Source organism: Chiloscyllium plagiosum, unplaced genomic scaffold (assembly GCF_037043375.1).
Source record: "Chiloscyllium plagiosum isolate Xiang-an unplaced genomic scaffold, Cpla_swu_hap1 HiC_scaffold_27, whole genome shotgun sequence".
Classification (NCBI taxonomy): domain Eukaryota; kingdom Metazoa; phylum Chordata; class Chondrichthyes; order Orectolobiformes; family Hemiscylliidae; genus Chiloscyllium; species Chiloscyllium plagiosum.
In genome coordinates this window covers 64,358,507-64,372,443 of record NW_028270165.1, presented here as the reverse complement: position 1 = coordinate 64,372,443, position 13,937 = coordinate 64,358,507, and the positions used below count along the sequence as shown (strand labels likewise).

Genomic DNA, 13,937 nt, shown 5'->3' with positions numbered 1-13,937 from the left:
GACAAAGGAAGGAATTTATAGTCTGGAGTGAGGTTTAATCTTCATTCAGTGACAAAACAGCATCATCAGCGGCTTCAGAGTTCATGGTCCAACTTCCGCATTTCGACAACGGCCGACTCTGATTGGCAGGAGCACCAGACTCCTTCGGATCCTCCAAGGTTCTCCATTGGTCCATGGAAAGGAGCTCGTGCGCCTTTTCTGCGGGCACCCAGGAGTATGCACAGTACTTTGCTGACACCGGCAGACATGCGCAGTGCTTACTGACACCGCGGAGCATGCTCAGTATGCTCCGTCACGATGCTGGTGTTACTGACAAATTTTAGAGTTAAAAATCACAAAACACCTTGTTATAGTGCAACAGGCTTATTTGGAAGCACGGGTTTTTGGAGCGCTGCTCCTTCATCAGGTGGTTGTGGAGTATAACATGGTAACACAGAATTTATGATCTTCTGATCTTATACTCTACAACCGCCTGATGAAGGAGCCACGCTCCGAAAGCTAAGTGTTTCTAAACAAGCCGATTGGACTGTAACCTGGTGTTGTGTGATTTTTAACTTTGTACACCCCAGTCCAACACGGGCACCTCCAGATCATGACAAATTTTAAGTGTCCAAATGTGAATACGAGAGAAAAATGCCAACGACATTTTTTTGCCGAAATGTTTTTTTCCCCATGTGCCTCGACGTTTTATTCCTTTTGCATTTTGTCTGGCTACTCAACGTTCCTGTCTTTTCCCCAGGGTAGAGGTATCCTAAAACTAGAGGGTATAGGTTTAGGGTGAGGAGGAAAGATTTGAAGAGATTCAAAAGACTCGGCATAGAACATTCACCCCCTACAGGGCGAAAGTGACGACTTGCAGATGCTGGAGATTAGGGTCGAGAGTGTGTGCTGGAAAGCACAGCAGGTCAGGCAGCGTGCGAGGAGCAGGAGAATCGACGTTTCCGGCAAACCCCTTCATCAGGAAATAGCTATGTGAAATTGCAGAGCTGTAGCACAATCGAGTGGGTCTGGGTGGGATGCTGTTGGGAAGGTCGGTGTGAATGGCCTGTAGGGATGATATGATTCCACTGCCTTAGCCACGCGGATATTGAGAAATGATTGCCCCAAGTCTGCTGTGGGAGGAGTGGGTTCGTTCGTGGGACACTGATACCAGTTCTGGGGAAGGTGGGATTGTGCTGTCTCTCTCTTCACACTCTGCCCCCCCCCCACCCCGTCCATTTTCTCCCCATCCACTGCCCCCTACCCATTCTCTCTCCTCACACTGCACCCCCATTCTCCCCCCATAACCCTCTGAACCCCAGTCCTTCTCGACCTCCCAACTTCTGTCCCCCTCTCCATTTGTCTCCCTTCTCCACCCCCACCAGCGCCCCTCCCCGTCCTTTCTGGTGCCTCAGCCCTCTTTGATCGCTTTATCAAGCCCTTTTAAGGAGAGAGAGAGAGAATAGGTGGTGACGATTCTACCTGGGAAACAGGGTGTGCGAGAATTGACTGATTTTTAAAATTGAGAATAGCTAAAATCATATATTCAGAAACGTTGTTAAAGTCTGGAAGATTGTTCTTTTAAAAAAAACAAGCTGTAGAAATCTTTCTGAAACTTGCATTGATATATGCACAGTTAGGCCACAACCAAGGACAGGCTGTAAGAGTGAATGAGTGAATAAAAGACAAGTCCCACCTCGCCCATGAGGAGAAAGTAAGAACTGCAGATGCTGGAGATCAGAGTCGACAGTGTGGTGTTGAAAAAGCACAGCAGGTCAGGCAGCATCCAAGAAGCAGGAGAATCAACGTTTCAGGCATAAGCCCTTCACCTTGCCCTCTCCAGTGTATGTTGTGAAACTGCTTAACTGCTTAATCATTTCTAGTGGCCGAGCAGAGGCTGATAACAAGTTTGGAACACACGAGAATGACCTCAGCTGAGACCTTGGATTCATGTCTCACTACAGGAGACCCAGATACACAATACACACACAAACTCTCTCTCTCATACACGCACACACACACACAAGTACTCACACGGTCGTGCAGACCCTCTCTGATAGACAGGCTCTCTCTCAGACACACATTGATACATCCCTCACACTCACATCCATGCACACACCTTCTCACACAATTATACTCCATCACACGCACACTTTACCCAGCATACACACGCACACACACAGACGCTCTGTCTCATGCATGCACTCACACATAGAAGTCTTTGGGGTGAATTGCATTTGCAGGATTATATATTTGGAAATAGAACCAGTCTGACTCGAGACTGGGATGCAGACAGACTCTAACCTCACAGCTCTCATGCGTTGTCTGACCTCCCTTTATAATACATTAAGTTATTTGGAGAATGTTACTAAAAAGAAGTTCTGGGATTTACAGATGAATGAACCGAAATCTGCAATCCATTTTAAAAGATGAAAGATTTAACAGGTTTCTTCAATATATCATTTATGTTGCATGACACTATAATCTTTTGCTATATATTCTGTGTCTTACCATCCTACGCAACAGCTACCTGATGAAGGAACAGCGCTCCAAAACCCAGTGCTTCCAAATAAGCCTGTTGGACTATACCTTGGTGTTTGTGTCATTTTCAAACTTTGTTTCCAGTGAATACAGCCCACACCTCCTACTGTTGCCAGTAAACTTTGCAATGCCAATGAAACAATAAAACTGCAGTCCTGAAAAATTTACAATTTCGAACAATACTAGCTACTCATTCACTGCTCCTTCTGAGACCGAGATTGGAAAGTCGGTGCTGGTGGCTGAAAGAAATGAGAAGCCGTTGGATCTCACAGCTTTCATTGAGAGTTTAAGCCTGACAGTAAGTTCAGGTAACCTTTACTGCGACCCAACTTTGTTACAGCTTCAGATCTCCACACCACAAGGCGTACAAAAAGTAGCTTTTCTTAAAAAAAAAGCACCTCAAGCTCAAAGTGCACACACTCACCCCCACTCCCCCACCACACTTTCTTTATTATTGGTCAGTTGAGTTGTCCCTTTGTAACTGGATCCTTCGTACAGCCGGGTAAAGCATGCAGCTGGGACGACTGAGTGAATCCTTTCCCGCAACGGCAGTTTCCATCACTGAAAAGGACATGAGTGAATCAGATGGGTTTTTGCCCTCTGAAAATGGTTTCATCCTTAGATTCTGAAGTCCAGACTACTGACCGAATCCCGATTCTGCCATCTGCCGCGACGGGATTCGAACCTGAGAGTCCCCAGAGCTGGGTTGTTAGCGGCGCTCGGCCATCGCTCCTTCCATCCTCCTGCGATGGCACGTGAACGCGCTGGTGCCTCCGCAGGTGGGAGGAGCAGGTGACGCACTCCCGGCACTGACAGCCGGTGAACGGCCTCTCTCCGGTGTGGACCCACTGGTGGGTCAGCAGTGCAGCTGACTGAGTGAACCCCCTCCCGTTCATGGGGCACGTGAATGGCTTCTCTCACTTGTGGACCCACTCGTGCGTCTCCAGATGGCTGATCCGACTGAAGCCCTTCCTGCACACCGAGCAGGTGAATGGCCTCTCCCCGCTGTGAATACGTCTGTGGGTTTCCAGCACGGATGGGGAAGGGAATCCTTTCCCTCAGTCCCCACATTTCCACAGTTTCCCCATTGGGGGAGCTTTCCTTGTGTTGGTCTGTGTTTGAAATTACAATCAGAACGGGGACATAGTCTATCCCCACCGTGAGGGGTGAGATTTTGATTCCCCCAAGCTGAGTAAATGGTGTGAAGCACTTTTCACAGTCAGCGCACTGACTCTCCCTCACTCGGTGTCTCAGTATTCTTCCTGCCGCACCAGTGTCCAAAATCTTTCAAGCAAACAAAAGCAACCATGTCTTCTTGATTGGAATGCCTGCTGATATTCAAGTCCCAATGAATCAAGTGGCTCTGTCAGAAGTTGATGTATCATTTGTTTTCAGATTTCTTTCGGCACGTCTTCCTGCAAAAAACAATCACAAAATTAGTGATCACTGTCAGTACAGTTAATGAACATAACATTTGTGGCAGTTCCTGTAGTTTGCCAGATGCCTGCTGATCACATAATACCCAGCACACAGAAACCTGAAATCCCTCATGCAGCCAGATAGGCTTAGGTGTGTTTAGAGTAAAACATCATTCTAATCTAATCTAATCTAATCTTGAACTAAATACGTGTACATATATATATCAATCAATATGCTAATCCTTTCAATGCGGCTCAGTTCCATGAGAAACTACACTTTTAATTGTGAACATGAGCAAAAAAGCAATCATTCTCCAGGGTGCAAACTGCACACGTGCCAAACTGAGGGAATACGCAAGGAAAATACCTAAAAGAGAGATAGAAAGTATTTGAGCACCTTTGCAGAATCTGTTCCCTCTCTGGATTCACTCCAGTTGCTACAAGTAAACCTCCCTGGGGGTCAGGCAGCCCTGCATCGGGAAGCACTGGGATGGTCAACTACGACCAGTTTACATGGAGAACACATCTCCACATTAAACAGCCTCGAGGCAAACTTCCCTTCCTTCCACTTAAAGTTCAAGACCCCTCAAAGCGAAATTCCCCAGGTAAGTTTGGAAGAATTTCAAAGGTGTTCACTAATCATTTCTATGAACACTTTGTTAAAGTTTAAATATTGCGAGTTTTGATAATTAGTGATTCTGAGCGAAATCACAGTTCGAAAAACAGAATGTGGGAATTTATACAGAGTTTATTTTTGCACATCGACGATATGTCTGTACAACAGCATATGCCACGACAGCAGTGAAGATCGTTTGATGTCATTCTCAAACGTGCCTGCCACACGCCAGATGAAAAGCTGAATACTTCTCTGGAAAAACTGCCGAGCAATGCGGGTGAATGGCACAACGCGTGCGTGTTGGAACCATAACCCAAAAGAGAAACCATTCTCTTCTATTCATTCAACGTCGTCTTTAGCAGCTTTCCGGTATAACAGCGCTCTGTTCTGCACCTTGCCTTCTCATCTGCTTCCCAAAAAACTTCGATGTAAATATTTCACATTGATGCACAGGCCCAATGTGCACAGTTGAGATGACACACTCGTGGAGGTCTGCGGGGTCTTCTCCTGTTCTCTGTACCCTATGTTGAGGAGGGCAATGCTTGTCACTGGTCACTCCGGTGTCAGAGAAAAGTTTAGAAAGAAAACAGTTTAATTTTCTGCCAGTAGAGAGGGCCCGGTTCCTGGGGACGGGCAAACGGCAGCTGAGAGAGAGAATGAGAAGCAGCTGTTCATAGAGTCATAGAGATGTACAGCGTGGAAACAGACCCTTCGGTCCAACCCGTCCATGCCGACCAGATATCCCACCCCAATCTAGTCCCACCTGCCAGCACCCGGCCCATATCCCTCCAAACGCTTCCTATTCATATATCCATCCAAACGCCTGTTAAATGTAGCAATTGTACCAGCCTCTGCCACTTTCTCTGGCAGCTCATTCCATGCACGCACCACCCTCTGCGTGAAAAAGTTGCCCCTTAGGTCTCTTTTATATCTTTCCCCTCTCACCCTAAATCTATGCCCTCCAGTTCTTGACTCCCCGACCCCAGGGAAAAGACTTTGCCTATTTATCCTATCCATGCCCCTCACAATTTTGTAAACCTCCATAAAGTCACCCTTCAGCCTCCGACGTTCCAGAGAAAATAGCCCCAGCCTGTTCAATGTCAACTATATTTCGCTCTGAGCAAGACTCAGCTGGTTCAAGAGGTAGAGCGGGGGCACAGGCGCGCCTGCTGCGTGGCTCGTTGGTCTAGGGGTATGATTCTCGCTTTGGGTCTGCTTCAACACAGATTTGTGAGAGATCCCGGGTTCAAATCCCGGACGAGCCCGCGTTTCATGATTTGTGCAAAAGTGCCTATTTAATTTTCTCAAAAAGCACCTTCGTTAAACGAGGTTGGGCTCCCTGGAGGACCAATGGGACAGAAAGCAGCGAAGTGAAATGATTGGAGAGAGCGTTGAATAGGTTGATGTGAGTGGTGCGGTGTTTGAGGGATGTCAGCGATGAGGGTCGATTGGAAATTTGGGACAGCTCTCTTCGGAGAACAGAAGTTTGAAATCTGGCCCGATTGAAGCTTTCCAAGTCATGCGAAGTCGAGACAAAGAAAGTAATGTAGTCAAAATGCTCCCACGCCTGAAAGGATCGGCAACGATTCGGCAGTGTTTTAAAGTCATGAGGAAAAGAACCAAAAGTGACATTAGGGAGAACGCTTTCGTACAGGGAGTGGTGGTTGGGGTCAGTAAATCCCTAACTGACACTGACAAAGAGGCAGATTCATTAGACGCAAACGGGAATCCGGTGGTCATGTTTAAAGTAACAATGTGCAGAATTACATGGAGAAGGCAAGAGAATGATACAAATAGTGACCCATGTTTACTTACTGTGTCGACCCAGCAGAGCGAAGGTGGGCCGCATGTCGTCTGTCTGCGCTATGGCACATGATTCAGAGTGAAATCACAGTTCGACCAACAGAATGTGGGAAGTTAGAAAGAGTTTATATTTACACAGCCTCCATACGTCTGCACAACAGCCTATAAGACAACAGCAGTGGAGAGGTTGACATCAGTCTCGAACGTGCATGCCACGCGCCAGACGAAAGGTTGAAGGGACCCGTGGGAAGCGCCCCAGAAGTCGATGAATCGAAACCCTCCTCTGCTATTGTTCAGTGTCTCTTTGAGCGACTTTCCTTTGCGATGGTACTCCGTTCCGCATCTTGCTTTTCAAACGACTTCCTGAGTGTCTAAATGTCTATAACGGCGCTCTGTTCTTTTCCTTGCCATGTCGTTTGCTTCCCAAAACTTCGGGTATCTGATCTCAATATATCGCATCGATACACAAGTCAAATTTACACAGTTGCGCTGGCACCCTTGTGGAGCTCTGAGTTGTCTTGTCCTGTTCTCTGTCGGTGTGTCCTGATCTCGTGTGAAACCTCTTCTCTCAGATGGCAATGAACCGGTGAAGTTGAAACACATGACTTGCTGTTTTAGTCCATTTCCTGCAGTAAAGAAACCAACAGCCGTGTAATAAAAGACTTTCTGCAGGATTGCTGTGTCAAGACAAATTCTGAACACCAAGCAGGCTGCACAAAAATGTACTCATATCAATTTACCTGAGGGAAGAGTCTCTGGTGTCCATTTCTCTCTGTCCCGACAGCACAGCATCTTTCTATCTCTCCGTTAACAGGGCCTTTGGAACAAGTTCAAAGTTGCCCATTTCCTACGCATGACTGTAACTGACTTATCCTGCCTCACATAATAGTGCGAGAGAGCAGAAGAGTGAATGGGCTGTGCCTTCCACCAGCACAGCTTGCAAGTAGAAACGAAATGGTTCAATTATCCACCAGTGGAGACAACCCGATCCCTGGGGACGGGACAAACAGCAGCGTCCTGGGAGCAAGGAGACAGATTGAGAAGCAGATGTTCTTGAAACTCTTCCCTACTTGCAATTCTGGGAGCAATGCACAATGTATTTCGTACTGAGCAAGTCTCAGCTGCTTCAGGAGGTGGCTGCACCCATGGCTGGTGGCTCGTTAATCTGGGTTATGATTCTAGCTTTGGGTCTTCGAGCATATGCAGCCGTGTGAGAGTTCCCGGGTTCCAATTCCAGGCGAACCATCATTCCTAAATTGACCTGAGCAAAAATGGCCGATGAATTTTCTCAAAAAGCCGCTTCGTTAAATAAGATCGGACTGCCTGAATTAGGGACGGCGCAGAGCTGCCATTGCAGTGAACACGGCGAAGGGAAACACTTGTTCAAAGTGAAAACAAGTATTGCAGATTTTTCGCCCGCGCAATCCGAGTCTGAATGAATCCTCCACCTGTATTACACTCAATTCTGAGGGTGACACTTCAGCAAGCGGGGAAGTGAAGTGATTGCAGGCAGCGCTGAACAGGTTAACGTGAATGGTGCCGTCCTGAGGAATGTCAGCAATGAAGGGAGATTGGAAAATTTGGGGCAGCTCTCTTTGGAGAACAGAGGGTTGAAAACTGGTCTGATTGAAGTTTTCCACGTCATGAGGGTTTTAACAGAGGAAATAATGCAGTGAAAATGCTCCCAGTCCTGAAAGGATGGGGAATGATTTGGCAGAGATTTAAAGTCATTCGGAAAATAAGTAAAAGTGACATTAGGAAGACCGTTTTCACACAGGGAGTGGGGTCAGGAAGTCGCTGTCTGACAGTGACAAAGAGGCAGATTCAATGGACACAAAAGGGAATTCGGTGGGCATGTTCAATGTAACAATGTGCAGATTTAGAGGGAGCGACAGAATGAGAGACTTATTTACATATTGTGTTGGATTATATTGTAAAAATATTGGTATTATGGTATTCACATCGGGCTGAACCAACTGAACGAAGCGGCAGCCCAGAGGGAGGCGGCTGTGTTTAAATCCCGTGATGAACTGGGGGGAGCTGAGCATTTACCCAAACAATGGGGACACCACCTCCCTGACACAGCGTTCACAAATCAAACTGACAGCAAAGCTTCACGTCTGACCGAAAGTTTCCGCAAAGAAGATTTGGCTCAGCAGATATCCGGAGTGAACGTACTCCTTTCTTGATTTGAAAGATAAGAAGTTGACGTCAGTGAGCCTGACGTGATTCGAACACGCAACCGTCTGATGTGGAGTCAGACGCGCTACCGTTGCGCCACAAACTCACGAACGACCCGCGACCTCTATTCATGCTTAAAGGAAGGGATCGCACTCGCACTGCAATGGTTTTCCGTTATGAGTAACAACGGAGATCAACAGTTCATGTCTGTTCTGTTTCTCCCTCCTCTCCTTCTGTGTCTCGAAACAATTTCCAACTCTACCTCAATAAAAAGCTAAAAGAACTGTGGATGCTGTATATCAGGAACAAAAAACAGGAGTTGCCGGTGACCCTTCCACAGAACTGATGGTGATTGGGAAAACGTTGGTTTATATGCAGGAGATATTGTGGGAGGAAGGCGGATGCAGTTAATGATAGATCAGGACGGAGCCCAAAGCGAGGGAAGAATTATTGGACAGGAAAATGAGTTGATAACGATCTGCGTGGGAGGGTGAATGGAGACTGTTTGTGTCTAAGAATAGGTAGTGTGTAATGACAGGAGAAAGTGAGGTCTGCAAATGCTGGAGATCAGAGCTGGAAATGTGTTGCTGGAAAAGCGCAGCAGGTCAGGCAGCATCCAGGGAACAGGAGAATCGACGTTTCGGGCATAAGCCCTTCTTCAGGAATGGCTTATGCCCGAAACGTCGATTCCCCTGTTCCCTGGATGCTGCCTGACCTGCTGCGCTTTTCCAGCAACACATTTCCAGTGTGTAATGGCAGACTATGTGATAACAAGGTTTGGTGTGTGTGGAAGGGACAAGGATACTATGGAGTTCAGGCCCAAGAATTATTGAATTCGATATTGGGACCGGAGGGATGTATGGTCCCCAAGTGTAATATTCGGTGCTTTTCGTTCTGCTGGTGCTGAGCTTCGCTGGGACACTACAGCAAACCTGAGACAGAGATGTTGGCCAGGGAACAGGGTGGGGTGTGGAATTGGCAGGCAACTGGAAGCTCAGGGTCATTTTTGCAGGCAGAACGTAGATGTTCTGTGCAGCAGTCACCCAGTTTATGCTTCGTTTTCCCCATTGTAGATGAGACCACATTGTGAGCAGCAAATGCAGTAGACTGGGTTGTGGGAAGTGCAGGTAAAGTGCCGCTTCACCTGGAAGGTAGGTTTGGGCCCTTGGATAGTGAGAAGGGAGCAGGTAAATGGGCTGGTGTCACACATTCGGCAGTTGCAGGGGAAAGTGCCGTTGGACTATTGGGGTGGGAATGGGGTTAGGGTTGATGGAAATGAAGGAAGAGTGGACCCAAGGTATAACTCCTGCCCATTTACCTATCCGCTAAGTAGAGGAATTTGTTAAGTGTGTACAAGGACATTTTCTAATTCACAATATGGATGTACATACTGGCGAAGGTGCAAAACCCAAGGGCCAGCAACCATAATTCTATTAACATTAGAATAGTGATTGAAAATAATGTCAGATCTAAAAGTTGAAGTTCTAAATTGGAGGAAGATTCAGGTATTAGGCAAGATCTTTCAAAAGCTGATTGGGAGCAGATGTTCGCAGGTTAAAGGACTGCTGGAAAATGGGAAGCCTTCAATCATGAGATTACAAGAGTCCAGACAAAGTATATTCCTGATTCGGAGATGCCGGTATTGGACTGGGGTGTACAAAGTTTAAAAATCACACCACACCAGGGTATAGTCCAATAGGTTTACTTGGAAGCACGCTAGCTTTCGGAGCGACGCTCCTTCATCAGGTGATTGTCTGATGCAGAGTATATTCCTGTTCGGGTGAAAGGAAAGGCTGGTAGGTGTAGGGAATGCTGGATGACGAGAGAAAATGAGATTTTGGTTAAGATAAAGAAGGATGTATATATCAGGTATCGGCAGAGAGATCGAGTGAATCCTTAGAGTATAAAGGCAGTACGAGCGTACTTAAGAGGGAAATCATGAGGGCAAAAAGGGGACATGAGATAGCTTTGGCAAATAGAGTCATGGATAACCCAAAGGGTTTTTATAAATACATTAAGGACAAAAGGATAACAAGGGAGAGAATAGGGCCCCTCAAAGATCAGCAAGGCGGCCTTTGTGTGGAGCTGCAGTAGATGGGGGGCGGGGGTGAGATACTGAACGGATATTGTGCATCAGTGTTTACTGTGGAAAAGGGCATGGAAGATATAGAATGTGAGAAAGTACATGGTGACATGTTGAAAAAATGCCCATATTACAGATGAGAAATTGCTGGATATCTTGATATGCATAAAAGTGGATAAATACCAAGGACTTGATCAGGAGTACCCGAGAACTCTGTGGGAAACTGGGCAAGTGATTGCTTGTCCTTTCACTGAGATATTTGTATCATCAATAGTCACAGGTGAGGTGCTGGAAGGCTAGACAGTGGCTAACGTGGTGCCACTATTTAAGAAAGGTGTTAAGGAAAAGCCAGGGAACTATAGACCGGTGAACCTGACATCCATGTTGGGCAAGTTTTTGGAGACAATCCTAAGAGACAGGATTTACATGTATTTGGAATGGCAAGAATTTATTAGGGATAGTCAGCATGGTTTTATGCTTGGGAAATCATGTCTCATGAACACGATTGGGTTTTTTGAAGAAGTAACAAAGTGGATTGATCAGGGTAGAGCGATGGACGTGATCTATCTGGACTTCAGGAAGGCGTTCATCAAGGTTCCTCATGGGAGACTGGTGAGCAAGGTTTAATCTCATGGCATGTAGGGACAACTAGCCATTTGGATACAGAACTGGCTAGAAGGCAGAAGACAGAGGGTGGTGATGGAGGGTTGTTTTTCAGACTGAAGGCCTGTGACCAATGGTGTATCACAAGGATTGATGCTGGACCCGCTACTTTTTGTCATTTATATAAATGATTTGTATGTAAACGGAGGAGATATAGTTAGCAAGTTTGGAGATGACACCAACATTGGAGGTGTCGTGGACAGTAAAGAAGGTTACCTCAGATCACAACGGGACCTTGATCAGATGGGCCAATGGGCTGTGGAATGGCAGTTGGAGGTTAATGTAGATAAATATGAGGTGCTACATTTTGGAAAATCAAATCAAAGCAGGACTTTTACACTTAATGGTAAGTTCCTTGGAAGTGTTGCTGAACAAAGAGACCTTGGAGTTCAGGTTGATAGTTCCTTAAAAGTAGAGACCCAGGCAGATTGGATAGTAAAGAAGGCGTTTGGTGTGCTTTCCTTTGTTGGTCAGAGCATCGAGGATAGATGTTGGGAGCTCATGTTGCCACTGTACAGAACATTGGTCAGGCCACGTTTGGAATATTGCATGTAATTTTGGCCTGCTTCCTATCGGAAAGATGTTGTGAAACGAGAAAAGGTGTAGAAAAGATTTCCAAGGATGTTGCCAGGGTTGGAGGTTGAAGGGTAGGAAGGTTTTATGGAGATTTGGGCCAAGTGCTGGCAAATGGGACTAGATTAGATTAGGATATCTGGGCTGCATGGATGAGTTGGACCGAAGGGTCTGTTTCCGTGCTGTACATCTGTTTCACTCTGTAAGACTCCATGGGAATCTCTGCCCAAGAGAGCAGTTGAGACAGCTTCATAAAGTTTATTGAAGACGCAGTTGGATGGGTTTTTGCATGGAAGGGGAATTAAGGGTAGTCGGGATAGTGCAGGTTGGTGGAGCTGTGATCTTAATGAATGACGTAGCAGGCTTGATCAAATGGTCCACTCCTGCTTCTGTTACTTTGAATCTGTAACACTGCATTTCCCGCGGCCGGAGTTTTCCAACGGCACAAAGGAGGTTTTCTAAAGTATATTTAAATCCCTTGCTTTGCTTGAACTCAAACTGCATAGACTTGGAGGAGAGTGGGATTTGCAAAGTGTCCTCCCCTCCACACGTATGTCAACTGCAGGACAGTTGTCCGGCCCGCCCTCCATTGTTGACGTCACAATGCGGATGCAGCCCTGTCAGTTTCAGAGTGAAACTCCCTCCCTCTGGGCAACATCTGGGAGCAAAGCAATGTCTCCCCCTTTCCATATAACATCCTCCAGCAGCGAGGGGGAAGGGGAGGTAGGGGTGGGTGAAACACTGTTCACTTGTAGCAACTGGAGTGAATCCAGGGAGGGAGCAGACACTCCAAAGGTGCTCAAATACTTTCTATCTCTCTTTAAGCTATTTTCCTTGTGTATTCCCTCAGTTTGGCACGTATGCAGTTTGCACCCTAGAAAAGGATTGCTCCTTTCCTCATGTTCACAACTAAACGGTTAGATTCTCAAGGAACTGAGCAGCATTTAAGGGATTGGCACATTGCTCAAAAAATGTAGGGCCCCTGGGGCCGGTGGCTCGTTGGTCTAGGGGTATGATTCTCGCTTCGGGCTTTCTGGTGCGTGGGCATGCGGGAGATCCCGGGTTCAAATCCCGGACGAGCCCTTGTTTCTTACACTGCCTTGTGCAAAAACGGCCAGTCAGTACTCTCAAAAAGCAGCTTCATTGAACGAGATCCGACTGCCTGACTTAGGGATGGGGCAGAGCTTCCGTCACAATGGCAGCACTTATTCAAAGCGAAAACGCGTTTTACTTCACACAGAGGGTGGTGGTCGTTTGGAACGCGTTGCCGGTAGAGGCAGGCACAGCCGATTCATTGAAGATGCGTCTGGATAAATGCATGAGTGCGTGGGGAGTAGATGGATACAGATGCTTAGGAATTGACCGACAGGTTTAGACAGTACATTTGGATCGGCTCAGGCTTGAACGGCCTGTTCTTGGGCTGTAAACTTTCTTTGTTCTTTGTTCTATATGGTGTATATCTGATATCGTTGGCTGTTGTAAAAGGTTCTTGTAATTATTATTCACCTTCTAATGTAGTGATGGAGTTACGTCCTTTTTTTGTCATAATCTTTTATTTAATAGGTTAGCAGGAAGTCATTCAGCAATTTTACTGCCTTTCTTTTCTCAAGCAGCCTTAACATTTCATTTTCATATCCTTGATTCAGCTCCATTTCCAGCATCTTTGTAGGCAGTTTGTTCCATGTTCTTCTCTCTGAAATGAAGTTTTCCTCCATGCACAGCTCAGCCTATCTGGCTGCATGAGAGTTTCTGTGATCAGCAGACATCTCGCAATCTACAGGAATTGTCACAAATGTTATGTTCATTAACTGTACTGAAAGTGATCACTTATTTTGTGATTTTTTTTGCAGGAAGACGTGCAGAAAGAAATCGGAAAGCAAATGATACATCAACGTCTGACAGAGCCACTTGATTCATTGGGACTTGAATATCAGCAGCCATTCCAATCAAGAAGGCATGTTTGCTTTTGTTTGTTTGAGAGATTTTGGACAGTCCTGTGGCAGGAAGAATACTGAGACACCGAGGGAGGGAGATTCAGTGCGCTGACTGTGAAAAGTGCTTCAAACCATTTACTCAACTT

At 46.4% G+C, this 13,937-nt stretch overlaps 1 long non-coding RNA gene and 3 other non-coding genes across 4 annotated transcripts in view; 2 read left to right on the top strand and 2 right to left on the bottom strand.

Moving 5' to 3' along the window:
* LOC148144460 (uncharacterized) overlaps window positions 1–13,937 on the bottom strand; it is a 587,526-nt gene that overhangs the window by 116,615 nt on the left and 456,974 nt on the right. The gene's annotated exons all lie outside the window — the stretch shown is intronic.
* trnap-ugg (transfer RNA proline (anticodon UGG)) lies at window positions 5,730–5,819 on the top strand. The gene is given in 2 exon segments: window positions 5,730–5,765; window positions 5,784–5,819. It is a non-coding gene; the product is annotated as a tRNA-Pro (tRNA).
* trnaw-cca (transfer RNA tryptophan (anticodon CCA)) lies at window positions 8,573–8,644 on the bottom strand. Its single transcript has one exon. It is a non-coding gene; the product is annotated as a tRNA-Trp (tRNA).
* trnap-cgg (transfer RNA proline (anticodon CGG)) lies at window positions 12,851–12,940 on the top strand. Its single transcript is given in 2 exon segments — window positions 12,851–12,886; window positions 12,905–12,940. It is a non-coding gene; the product is annotated as a tRNA-Pro (tRNA).